The 12,049-nt window shown below is 41.1% G+C and overlaps 1 long non-coding RNA gene across 1 annotated transcript; it reads right to left on the bottom strand.

Annotated features, from left to right (window-relative positions):
- Positions 1-10,862: 10,862 nt before the first annotated feature.
- Positions 10,863-11,459, bottom strand: LOC121718411. The gene is made up of 3 exons (XR_006033927.1): positions 11,431-11,459; positions 11,059-11,218; positions 10,863-10,917 (listed from the first exon to the last, which is right to left on the bottom strand). It is a non-coding gene; the product is annotated as an uncharacterized LOC121718411 (long non-coding RNA).
- Between the last annotated feature and the right edge of the window lie 590 nt (positions 11,460-12,049).

The following is a 12,049-nucleotide window of genomic DNA, read 5'->3' as shown; positions in this document are numbered from 1 at the left end:
TATTCACTTTATTTACGAACAGGCTCTGCAGCAAAAAATGTATCATACTAAACGTTTTGTAAGACTGCAATGCTAGGCTACATGTGCACAACCATAGACTGTATATATAGAACTGGACAGTGTGCCGTCTGTTAAGAGTGATGCGAGCGTTAGTCCAGAGCCCCCTGGTGGCTGGCTGCAGTACAATGTGTAACTCCGCCCATCCCCATGTATTTCAATGGCCAAGTAGCCAACTTTCCGTGTCACTTTTCTCACCTAAAACTATTTTTGTATCAACAACTTTTAATTCGAAAAAATTGTTTTCAAGATGCTTCAATACACACAATTTTTCTTTTCTCGCTGAAATTATTATTTTTTTTATGTTATATTAACAAATCTAAAAAGGGCGTGTTTACACCTATGATTGACAGCTGGCTGGCTGCAGACACGACGCTTTGTCCATTATGTTTTACCCATAGACTGGGTTTTACCGTCTAGGCTGCAGACACTACCACGTCATCGCTCACTTGTTTTAACGACACCTGATTTCGACACATAATCTAACCTAAATAAGTGTTGCTGTTATTATCATTAGGCTATATCTTATTACAGTCTGACTAAATACATATTGATAGTCATACATTGTGTAGTTGTTTGTAAGAGACATCGTTGTTAGTTGTGACAGATTATTTGTGAAAAAAGATATGTGCTGTTCTTTCGTAGATGCTAAAAGTATAGAAGTATATTAGCTCATAGCATGCTAAATCATGCTAGGACCTAGCATTAGCCAGTTGATAGGTAAAGTAAAAGGGCTCTGATATTGATCCGAAGTGACGTTAGCCATAGTCACCATCATTTACAGTCCTACTTGTTTCAAATGGTTTAACGTAACCAGTGATTGCCGCCATCACCATTGCAACTTAATTTGAATACACTTAAGTCACTGGAGAAGGCGATGTTAAGTTTCATTAACGTTAACTCTTGCTTAGTTTTGCGAATGACAATAAACGCCACCTAGCCTGCTAGGTCGACAACCTCGGTATGCCCATTTATGAATCAGCCCGACAAATAACGTTACTTGTGTTTTAGTGAACACATATTGGACCATAGCTTAACGTGAGGAGGGATTCAAAGTTACAAATGGCCAATTTGCTTAGTATGTTCAGAACAGCGGTATCTGCAAATGCGTTAAGGTATCGTTGTTACCTGCGATTGCACTGCTGGAGAAGCATTTTGCATTCGTATGATTTGATCAGGTCTTGCCAGTGATGTGTAAATCCTCCCGTAGACGTACATCATTTCAAAATAATATGTCTAAATTGAAAACTGTGACAACTTATTGATAGGCTCTCTCAATATGTCTGTAATCGTATGCCTCTACCACAGGCTTGCTAGTCTTTCACCAGAGAGGGTGCTCCATTATAAATCAGAAATGTAATATTGCAGCCTTCATGTCAGCTGTAAAAATATGAGAACATGGACCTACTACATCAGGATACTCTGTAAACATTTCACACATAATCAGGAAGCTACTTTGCTGTTCAGTGTGTGATGTGTTTAAAGTGGTACTACATTTAAAGAAAAAAATGTATTCTTTGTTTCAAGTGCATAAGAAAATACCACATTATGATGATTGTTTTGTATTTGTTAAGGGTAACCATAACCATATAATACTGGGATCAATCCTAATGCCTAGCCTAATGAAATAAACAATGAAAATGAGGGGAGAAAGCAATAATAAATAATAATGCCCATTCAATCAATAATATAATAACAATAACATGATAAGACTACATTAAGGAGAATATCAATAATAAACAATGTCAAATTAATCAACAGCCTATAATGAAAATAAAACAGTACTACTGCATACAAACCATAATGTATAAGAAGTGCTTAAAAGACCAAAAACTATCACAAGAACGAAGAGCACTGGGCAACTCATTCCACCAACATGGAACCACTGAGGAAAAGTGTCTTGAATTTGACAGAATAAGACTGGTTGACACAACAGACGCTCATCAGAAGATCGCAGTGGGCGGTTGGGGATGTATATCTTGATCATTGAATTAAAATAACAAGGAGCAGATCCTGTTAGTGTCCTATAGGCCAAAGTGAGAGATTTAAATTTAATTCTGGCTACTGTAGGGAGCCAATGGAGAGTAACTAGGAGAGGAGTTACGATGTGTCCTCTTTGGCTGATTGAAGACCAGTCATGTTACAGCATTCTGAATGATATATCACACAAAAGAAATAAAAAAAAACATTCAATATTGATTTAGTATCAACCAATAATTATTCTGATATTAATATTCTTGTAACGTCTACATCTTTGTGTAGGCTACAGTTAAATACTAAGCAATGGCCTCTGACTTAAATACCAAGGCAGTTAAATGACCGTGGTATGGTATAGTCTACGTGATACACAGGACTACACAGTAAACCCATTTAAAAAGCATCATCTCAGTATACCCATTTAAAATAGGCAAGGATACGTATTTAATAACATTTGGGGTTGCTCACAGTATACCCACCACTACAACTAACTAACTAGACTACACCACTGGTTAAATGGCACATTGCAATTTGCAATTTGTGTGAGTTCAGGGGCATACAGAAAGTTGAAGTTTGGGTGACATCAATAAAGAAAATAGAAACAAAGGGATGTGTACAGCCTCAAGTATGAATGATGTCACATTAACAGAAGGTTCAGAGCAGCGGCAGACCTTTCTTGGTGCCACGCAAGTTATTGAAAGTCATGTGTTTTCAGAACGTAGTGGTGCTGTGCCATGTCCCATGTATAAGGGGCTTCAGGTTGATCCAGTGACGGTGGGTGATGATGTCAGGGAGATGGATGTCAGGGGACTTGGAGAAAGGGAGAGGACATGCAACCTCAGACCACTCCAGCCAAACCACTTCACGTAGACATTCCCTTGCTTGCAGACTAATGTAGACCATGGAGACCACCTTGCCGCCACCTCCAGCACATTCAGCCATCACCCATATCGTACCTGCAAAAAGGAAAGTTACAATAAAGTTAGTCAGACAATTTTACAACATTACAAAGCATCTAATCAGGCACTCAACACCACTAGTAATACCAATTAATTAAATATATGTGTGCAATAAACTTCACAGCCTACCTAATGTTAACTACACATTTAAACTTGCGTCAGCTTGAAAAATAACGTTATCAGTATGACTGATCATGGACGTTAGATGACAAACTAAGGTCTTTCTCAAATGTTCACCGATATCCCTGGGAAGTGACTGGTTCTTGGCGTAGTGTTTAATGCAGGCGTTTCATTTATCGATCATTCACTTATGCGGTCTACAACTACCGATCTATTTTTTACAGTCTATGCTACCGACCTACCAGCACAGAAGTAGCAGGAAGGTGTCTGTCGTTAACGGGACGGGTTGATGAGGTCCATGCTTCACACTACGTTAACTTGCGTTGCTTTATCACATCATATACTGTACTGACTGTCTAGTGTTATTAACCCCCATGTACAGTCAATGGTTACTACATGTTGAGATGGCATACATTAAAATTGAGATATTTGAAAACGGCAACAACTAATAAAACCAAGTATATCATGCATCGACTGTTACGGGAGCTGTGTGCTAATCTTCACTTCAACGACTAACAGCCTCCCGTTAACGGTAACGTTAATGTAGCTGCTAACGTTAGCATCTAATTCGCTGTCCGTATTTCTGTTGTTAGCTCATTAGTATTCACCATACTAAATTGTCACAGTCTATAATCAACATAATAAGCTCTCTTAGACGTATTTAAGAACACCAATAGACAAAAAACACTTTTCAGTTGATACGCAACACTTACCAGACAAGAACAAACCGATTGTTGTTTGTACTGCTTAGCTAACTCACAGCCGCAAAATTCATCCAGCCACCTAGCCTTCTGCGCCGAGTCGACCTGCGTTGTGGAAAGGAGAAGGGGGCGGGTTTCACTTGACAAGGGGCGTGTTTAACTCGCTGAGTGGCAACTGAGTGGGCGTGCCTGATCGCGACTCCTCTTCACTGCGCATGCTTCAACTTTTGCTGCGCAGCCGCACTTCAAATTGGCTCCAAATTTTCCAAGATGGCGTCGCCTCGGCGGCTTCAATTCCATAGAACACTGTAGAATGCAGCCACACTGTCCAGTTATATATATACAGTCTATGTGCACAACAGCACACCAGTGGCACAGTTTATTATTAGCGATGTTGAGCCAAATGAGTCAGAAAAAGGCACTAATCTTTCCCCTCTTTATTTTCAACTTGTTTCAGAAAAAGGAACAATATACAAATTGTGTAAAAATAGATGTTGGAATGCTGTAGCTGGTTGGGGGCTGTAGAGCTGCTTGAGAGTGAATGAGAGCAACAAGGTGATTGAAAAGCACATTTTTCAAAATCATTAGTACCACAGAGAACCAATAAACTTCTGAAGTAAGTCTGAAGTAAAGGCTCATCAGGGTTCTTTGGTCCCCTCACCTGAGTCCTGTGTTGATGAGGGCGTTCATGCTGCGAGAGGGGTGACGTTGAGCACCATGTACCCCAGTGCCAGCTCCATGTCCTCCCTGATGAAGCCGCTGGCCTCTCCAGCTTTCGGCAGCAGTGTTTGGGCTGTGCCCTCGGCCTCCGTGTCCATGCCTCGCCCCAAGTGAGCGTGCAGGTGGGCCAGCGTCACCATGGCAGCACGGGAAACCATCGAGCGCAGGTTCTTCACCTGGGTGTGTTGAGAAAGGTAGAATGACAAAATGTTACAAACTGTGATGCATAGAACACAAAGAATGTTTGTAACGGTGCTCTCATACTGTCTACAAAAGTGAGTCCAGGCCCAACATGATCATACATAGTAGTGGCACCAAGACGAGTAAGCTTATTGAAACTGTGCAGCATAACTAAGTCTTTTGAATACACATTCTCTATCTGGTCTGGAACAGAACAAATGCAACATGAACTCTAGCTTGTTTTCCAGCAGAGAGCCTCTGACCTCGTGGTAGACGGCCAGACACACATCATGCAGCCTGGGCAGCAGCACCTCAGCGTGGTGCTGGGACAGAGACCTGATGGAGATCAGGGCCTCAATCTTCTGCTCCCTGCAGAAACAGCACACACACAACTCAGAGGAGCATATACTTGACTTTCTCCAGCTTAGCTCTAAAGTGTAAAGACCTTGTATAGGGTAGACTGTCTTCTATAAAAGACACTCTTTTAACACAAATATGTCATTGTTTCAGACTGTATCTTAGCTAAAAACCTTTATTTTGTCTCAAGTAAATATGTTAAAGTAGCCTATCATAGCTATATCTTATAATTTGCATAGATTTAATGTGTTAGCCTAGCCTATTTTGGCTATACTCCCACCAGTCATCGTCTCTGAGCAGCCTGAAGGCCTGCAGGAAGGCCTCCTCGGGGCAGGACACAGGGGGCAGTTTGGCCAGCTCAGGGAGCTCCCTGATCTGCTGGGTGTTGCTTGTTTGCTTCTCCACTATCACTCTCTTCTTCACCTCCTTACACTCCCTCACTTCCTCCTTCCCTGCCAGACACTCCACAGCTCTGGGAGGTCAAAGGTCAAATCTGTTTGTCTCTCTACACTGCCATGGTAAATTATGCTATGGACTGATGTTTGAGTAATGTTAAGTTGTCACGACTGTATGAGATGGTCTGGATGTGCTCCTTGGGCCTGCACTCATGCGTAATTAAGTTTGATTTGTAGATCCTATTCTTGTGTTGCAACCAAAACTATATCATACAATACGATCAGTGTGTGTGAGTAAATGTGTATGTGTAAGAGGGGGTTAGGGATATGTATCTAACTTTACTGACTTCACTGCTCACCTGTCACAGCAGTGGCCACACTAAGTGAAGCTGTCTTCTTGAGGCGTGGCAGTCTACTGACGAACCGTCTCTGATTGGTTGCCTGGTGTTTGGCTGTCTCTGGAGGGACAGGGACAGCAGAGGCAATGGGTGGAGTGGGGGTGTTGAGGAAGGGCAGAGTGCGCAGTGCGGACGGGGTCCTGAGGTCCACAGGGCTGAGGCTGCTCGTAGAACTGCCTGCGCGGTCTGAAGCGCTGGCATTGCCACTGAGGACACTGTTACAGAGGAGACTGGTGAGTCTGATCTCCTCAGCAACATGCAGGGCCTCCAGTCGGAGGTTCTCAGGGATCTGGTAGATGTTTAGGGGTTCCAGCACACACCCCATATCCTGCTCCTGCTTTGACTGCATTGTATGCTTTACCTGGGGTTGACAACCGTTGTCATGGTTTTGGCCACTGTTTATGTTGTCCTGTTGACTGCTGGTTTTCAGGCCAACATCTTGAACAGTTTTAATACAGCGCCTGGTCTTGATCTTCTTCGGCTCGTTGTTATGACTTTTGCCCGTTGCCTTGGTGATGACAGGTGGAGTAGGTGCCATGCTGCCATTGGCAACGCCACCCGGGGCTCTATTGTGATGGAGTGGCATCAGTGGGTGAGCGTGATCAAGGCCTGTCAAATTCTTCCTGCTTAGGGAATGCGGAGCACCTCCTTGCGGAATTGCAGAGAGCCGTCTGTCACCTAGCAACAGCTGGACCGGGGCCTGGCCCTGGGCAAGCGCAGGCAAGGAGGGGAATGAGCCAGAAGACTGCTGCTGCTGGGCGTGTGCAGGGGTGATAGGGGGCAACAGCTCATGCTGATCAGACGCTACTCCGGCTCTGTGCGGCTGCAGAGAGCCGCAGAGCATTGTGGGATTGTGGTCTGGCAGTGTCACAGGCACAAGATGAGGATGGAGATGTGGGTGAAGCAGCTGATGATGACACTGTAAACAGGGAGGAGGAAACATGTCAAACATGGCCACCACCTGCACCCATCACCACAAATTCCCACAAATACACACACACAGTTCAGTATATGAACCTAACACGAAAGTTACTATAAGTAGCCCATGGTATGATTTCTATAACTGATTAACAGCTAGATTGAGCCAAAGCCGTTTTGGTATTGGCCCCAGGGAATATGGGCTATTAAATTTACATACCGGTAGTAGCTTAGGCTATATTGTACTACTACTAGATTTTATAGGGAACTCACACATGCTGGGAAGCAGGTCCTGGAGCCGGTGTACTGCATCCGCTCAAGTTTTCCCTCAGGAATTGCTGCATTATGTGTTTCATCTCCTGGTTTTGGGCATGGAGTCGAGTTCCATAAGCCTAGAGGTCACAAACTGCCTTTGTCTATAATTACAAGACATAAACTAACCAATAAACATCAGTAAATGCAACCTTATGTAGTCTTCATCCGTAGATGCCGCATTGAACTCCAAAACGCATGTAAACGGCGCCGCCATATTGCTTTGCTAATGGCAACAATCGAGCGATAAATCAATGGAGGAACAGGTGTCTCTGAGTGGAAATTATCGGAAAACAGACCCTGTGGGGTTCGCTGCGCCTTCTCGATATATGGGGATAGCCTTGTACGTGTAAAATCGCACGTTTATGTTTTTTTTGTTGTTGTTGTTAAGACAGTATTAGGCTTGAGAACAAGTTTGGAGTTGGCTAGCAGTGACTAGTGTGTCAAGGCTAATTTCACGTCAGTTAACCATGGTTTCGTTGTAAATTGCAGGCAAATTAATAATGACGAAATTCAGAAACGTAACGCTACGCTACTCACGTAGTCACTTTATTATAATAGTATTGATACTATATTAACCTGTTTAATGTTTGAAGGTAAGTTAGCCTACCTGTTATCTCGTTGCTGCCATATCCATAGCTGCTACCATAACGAGTGAATGAACAAAGCAGCCAGGGCACGATAATTTCAGGCAGTGTCAATTTATTTGCCCAATTGAATTGTTAAACATGTCATTTTCTGGAGTTATGTAAAGACGAAGGTTTCCACTTGTCTAACGATATCTGTATTATCTGTCTAAATGTCTGTCTTTTCCAAACTGGGTTGTTTTCAACCCAGCCGCTGAGTAAAATGGGGTCCAACACAGCATTGGGTTATCTTAACCAAGCACATTGAGTTACTAAATTTAACCCAACAACTGGGTTGAAATTTAACCAATATGTTGGGTTATGTTGACACAACTGTTTAGTTAAAGTTACATAATGTTTGGGTTATGTAAACAAATCCCCAAAAACTACTGGTTGATTTTTAAAATACTCTGTTTGTACAAACTTTTAATAACTCAAAGTTTGTATTTACTTACTTTAAAGTCACACCTTCTGTTAACAGCTTTAGGCCTGATATAAACAGTCTATATTAAATGGCCATCAAAAGCCATGCAATGAAATAAAACAGTTCGACACAATTATTTATTTTATAGTTTATATTATTTATTTGATAGTTTTCTTTATTTTTGAATAGATAGCCTAGTATAAAATGCATGTGATACTTCCATGAAGGCAGGCCGATTACAAAGTCCGTTTTGAGGGTCAGCCCTGTCAATCAAAGAAAAAAAGAGTGCATTTTAATCACTGTTAGCCTACAGAACTTTATATCAAGACTTGCATGAACCATTACCAGTGAATGATATTGACAGACATAAAAATCCACCAGGAGACAAATTATTAGTGCAACACACTCGGAAACCATGACCACCAAATATTATGGAGTTGTTTTAAACATAATACCGATAATAGCCTAAAAAACGTGCGTTTATGTCAGATGAGCTTGATAACGCTAACATTACCATTAGCCTAACATTAGGCTGACAAACATAAGTTAAGCAGTGCTAACGTTAGCTAGCTAATGTTAACACATTATTCAGTTAGTGAATCCAAGTTAATGTTACCACCAAGAACCACCCAGTAAGTTACATGGCTATAATATGAGGCTACCCTGAATGATTTAATAAGATGTTGTTTGGCATGATTATTATCGTAAGTTACGGGTTGTGAAGAGACTACTTCGACTGTGTTAGCTAGTTGACAAACGTTAGCCACGAAGCATATTTAATTAGCATAAAGTTTCCAAGTCTGCTAACGTTACCTACCAGCTGCTGGTATGCTAATTGTAGTTCGTTGTAAAAGTTTGTTTTGTTTCTGTTCAGCAGTTCCTACCCAGTGAATACAGAACTATGTTTTTATGAGTCTGTATTTGTGTAGATTTAACATTAAAAGTAGCTAATATTAGCTGGAATGACACCTGCTAACCTGCTTGAAGCTGAACGAAATGGCAGGCAGAATATTCCTTGATATCACGAAGGGTATGTCTCTGGGTGGACTTTTAAAATCCGTCTGGAAAAAAATAAATAAATAAATAAAAGCAGATACATACCTTCCGAAATCACCTGATTTCCATTGCATGTTGACAGCTGCTGGACTTGACAGTTTAAAGAATATGCCTGCCTCCCTGCCTGACGATTTTTTTTCTCTCAACCTTCAAATAACTATGCAGCTGTGTTGAAGTCACCCTGGTGCTGGGTAGTGTACTCCACGTCAGGTGGGGGACAGGAGGGAGCACAGCCCTAAACTATCAACCCAGCTGGGTTACAGAAATTACCCAATATGAGTAAAAACAACCAAACAAAATGACCCAACAGCCTCAACCCAGCGTTTGGGTTGAAAAAAAAACACTTCAATGGATCGGTTCCAGATGGATGAGTGGAGCTAGGCGGAGCGAAATTCATCTGGCTAGGGTCAGGTTAAAAAAACACTCCCCTCAATGGCAACACTTATTTCTTTGCATTGATGTGCAACTATAGAGTTGATGAAATCCGGTGATATGCAAATTCCTTGCTGCTGACATTGCAGAGGACTATTTTCAACACTTTATTTTTTATCAACACCATCAGGCCGTTTTTTAAAAGTAAATGTTCCAATCAATGATCCAGGCAGCACATTTTCTTCTCTCTCCTTCATTTTACAGTCTAATTTTTACTGACTAGAACGGCTCGGGGTCAAAGGTCATACGGAATTATCGATTAATCTGCACTAATTTTTTTAATCAGTTATTTTTTCTCAAATTAATGAATCAAAATGAATCAGTTATTTTGACAGCCCTACTTTTAAATGCATAATGCTCAAGACATAGTCCTACCGTTTTCTTTACCAAAGCAGGCATCTGTTGTGTGGTCAGAAGTGGGACTAGACATGGGCCATGGGTGACAGCTGACCAAAGGGCTAATTTCCGTGTCCTTTCCAATAGTACCCTTGGCCTTAGGAGGACAACGAAAATCAAATGTGAGTATTGAGTCACAAGTGCACACTGAAAAGACAAACGTTTTTGTATTTGGATAAAAAGGACACAATTTTAATAGACTGATATTGATTAATTTTCCTTTGCAAGATTTGTTTAAAAGCAGATATCGGGCTTACATAACTTACATTTGAGGGTGGAAGTGCACATCGCAGGGATCCATGAAAAGGTCTTGATTACCGAAACAAATAAATGATAGTTTTAATTTTCCACACAGGAAATGTCAGATATATTTAAGTATATATACTGTACAGATATATATATATATCTATGAATTTGACCCATCATGAGTTGTCAATACTTATCAGCGTTTCCTTGGAGCTTCATCCATCTTTGCAGAGTTGTTTTCTCCAATTCACCTTACCACCTGTCCACCTATCTACCACTGATCTGCAGTTATTGCTCTATATATGTATATATAGTACTAGGCCACTACTATTAGTAGAACACAGACATCAATTGAATTTGTACACAGATATCATTGGAAATTGTACTAATTATCATACACCTTATCCACTATATCAAGTAAATGACATGAGATCCATAAAACAGATTTTATTTTAGACTACTGCTGTATATTCCTCCTTTCCTCTTCCATCTTAAACAAAGAAAACAAATGGCAAGATTGTTATTAATGCTTGACTGAAATAATTTTAAGAGAGCGGTTATGGTGAAATCATTAAGACTCATTTACCACTTTCATTATCCTCTACCTCGTCCACCTTCACTTTCAATAATTTCTGGCATGCTCCTAAAACACATAATAAAGATTAGAGTTGTCAAACAGATCCAACACCATTGTACATAGAGTGTGGCACCGAAAACCCAAACTATACCCAACTCTAATTGTAATAGCTGAATAAAGTCTTTATTGCAATAAGCAACAGCGTACCAATCATTGCTTCACATAGCCTTAGCTTACTGAAAGGGCGCTTGCCCAGCCTTCCCTTGAAGCTAAAAGTTGACCAGATGTCATTGTTGCCCACTCGGCGGAGCATTCGCCTAACGGCAGCATTCAGGTTTGCTCCGCCGAGTGAGCGCAGGTACATAGTCTGAAAGACACGGAGAGATCATTGTTAGCTGCCACTGTCCTGTTATACGTCATCATCAGCTCAGTTGTGGGCACAATGATGAAGATGACTTTATTGCGCTATGTGTATATAATCAAAATGCATACCTTTGGAGAAATTTATACCTTAAAATATACCTTTTATATTTCCCAGCCCTATAACCCTGTGTGTGTGTGTGAAATGGAATTGGTCACCATTCTTTGTTTTTTTGCCCTGTCTTCCAGAAACTTCTCGCAGGGATGGTCGAGTAGGTCGTCTGTGTCATTTACAGGTGGCATGTTTTGTTTGGTTAAATTTAGAATTTGTTGTTGCTGTTCAATTATTATGACCACCGCTGGCGAAGCTAGCGAAGCGGTCATATAGGGATTGTCAAATTTTTTTTTCCCCGTCATCTACTTCCTGAATTTTTGGTCAACGATACCCGGGACACCGAAACACCGGGGCACATGAAATTTGGTGGGTATGTAGCCCCCCTAGACTTTTACGGAAAAAAATAGTTTGGTCCCCGGGGGCCATTGAACTGAATCTTGTAACTCATATGATAGATAGGCTACACAGAAATTCTTCTCCCACTCCCTTTGCCTTCAAAGTCATCAAAGTTAAACATTTATTTATGTATTATTATTAATATCATCCTCACAAGTGATAGCAAGTTGTGTTAATGTTGAAACTACCACACATGATCATCTTCAAAAACAGTCATGGTAAAACAAAACAAAAAAGTTATAGCCTTGAAGCTAATCTTCTTTCCACTTTTCCAACCTACGGTCAATCCATCAAAAACCTCTGAAATGATTATTAGTGCCGTTTTTC

The sequence above is a fragment of the Alosa sapidissima genome, chromosome 9 (genome assembly GCF_018492685.1).
Source record: "Alosa sapidissima isolate fAloSap1 chromosome 9, fAloSap1.pri, whole genome shotgun sequence".
Taxonomy (NCBI): domain Eukaryota; kingdom Metazoa; phylum Chordata; class Actinopteri; order Clupeiformes; family Clupeidae; genus Alosa; species Alosa sapidissima.
Note: the sequence above shows the minus strand (reverse complement) of the source record. Positions and strands in the feature narration are given on the sequence as shown.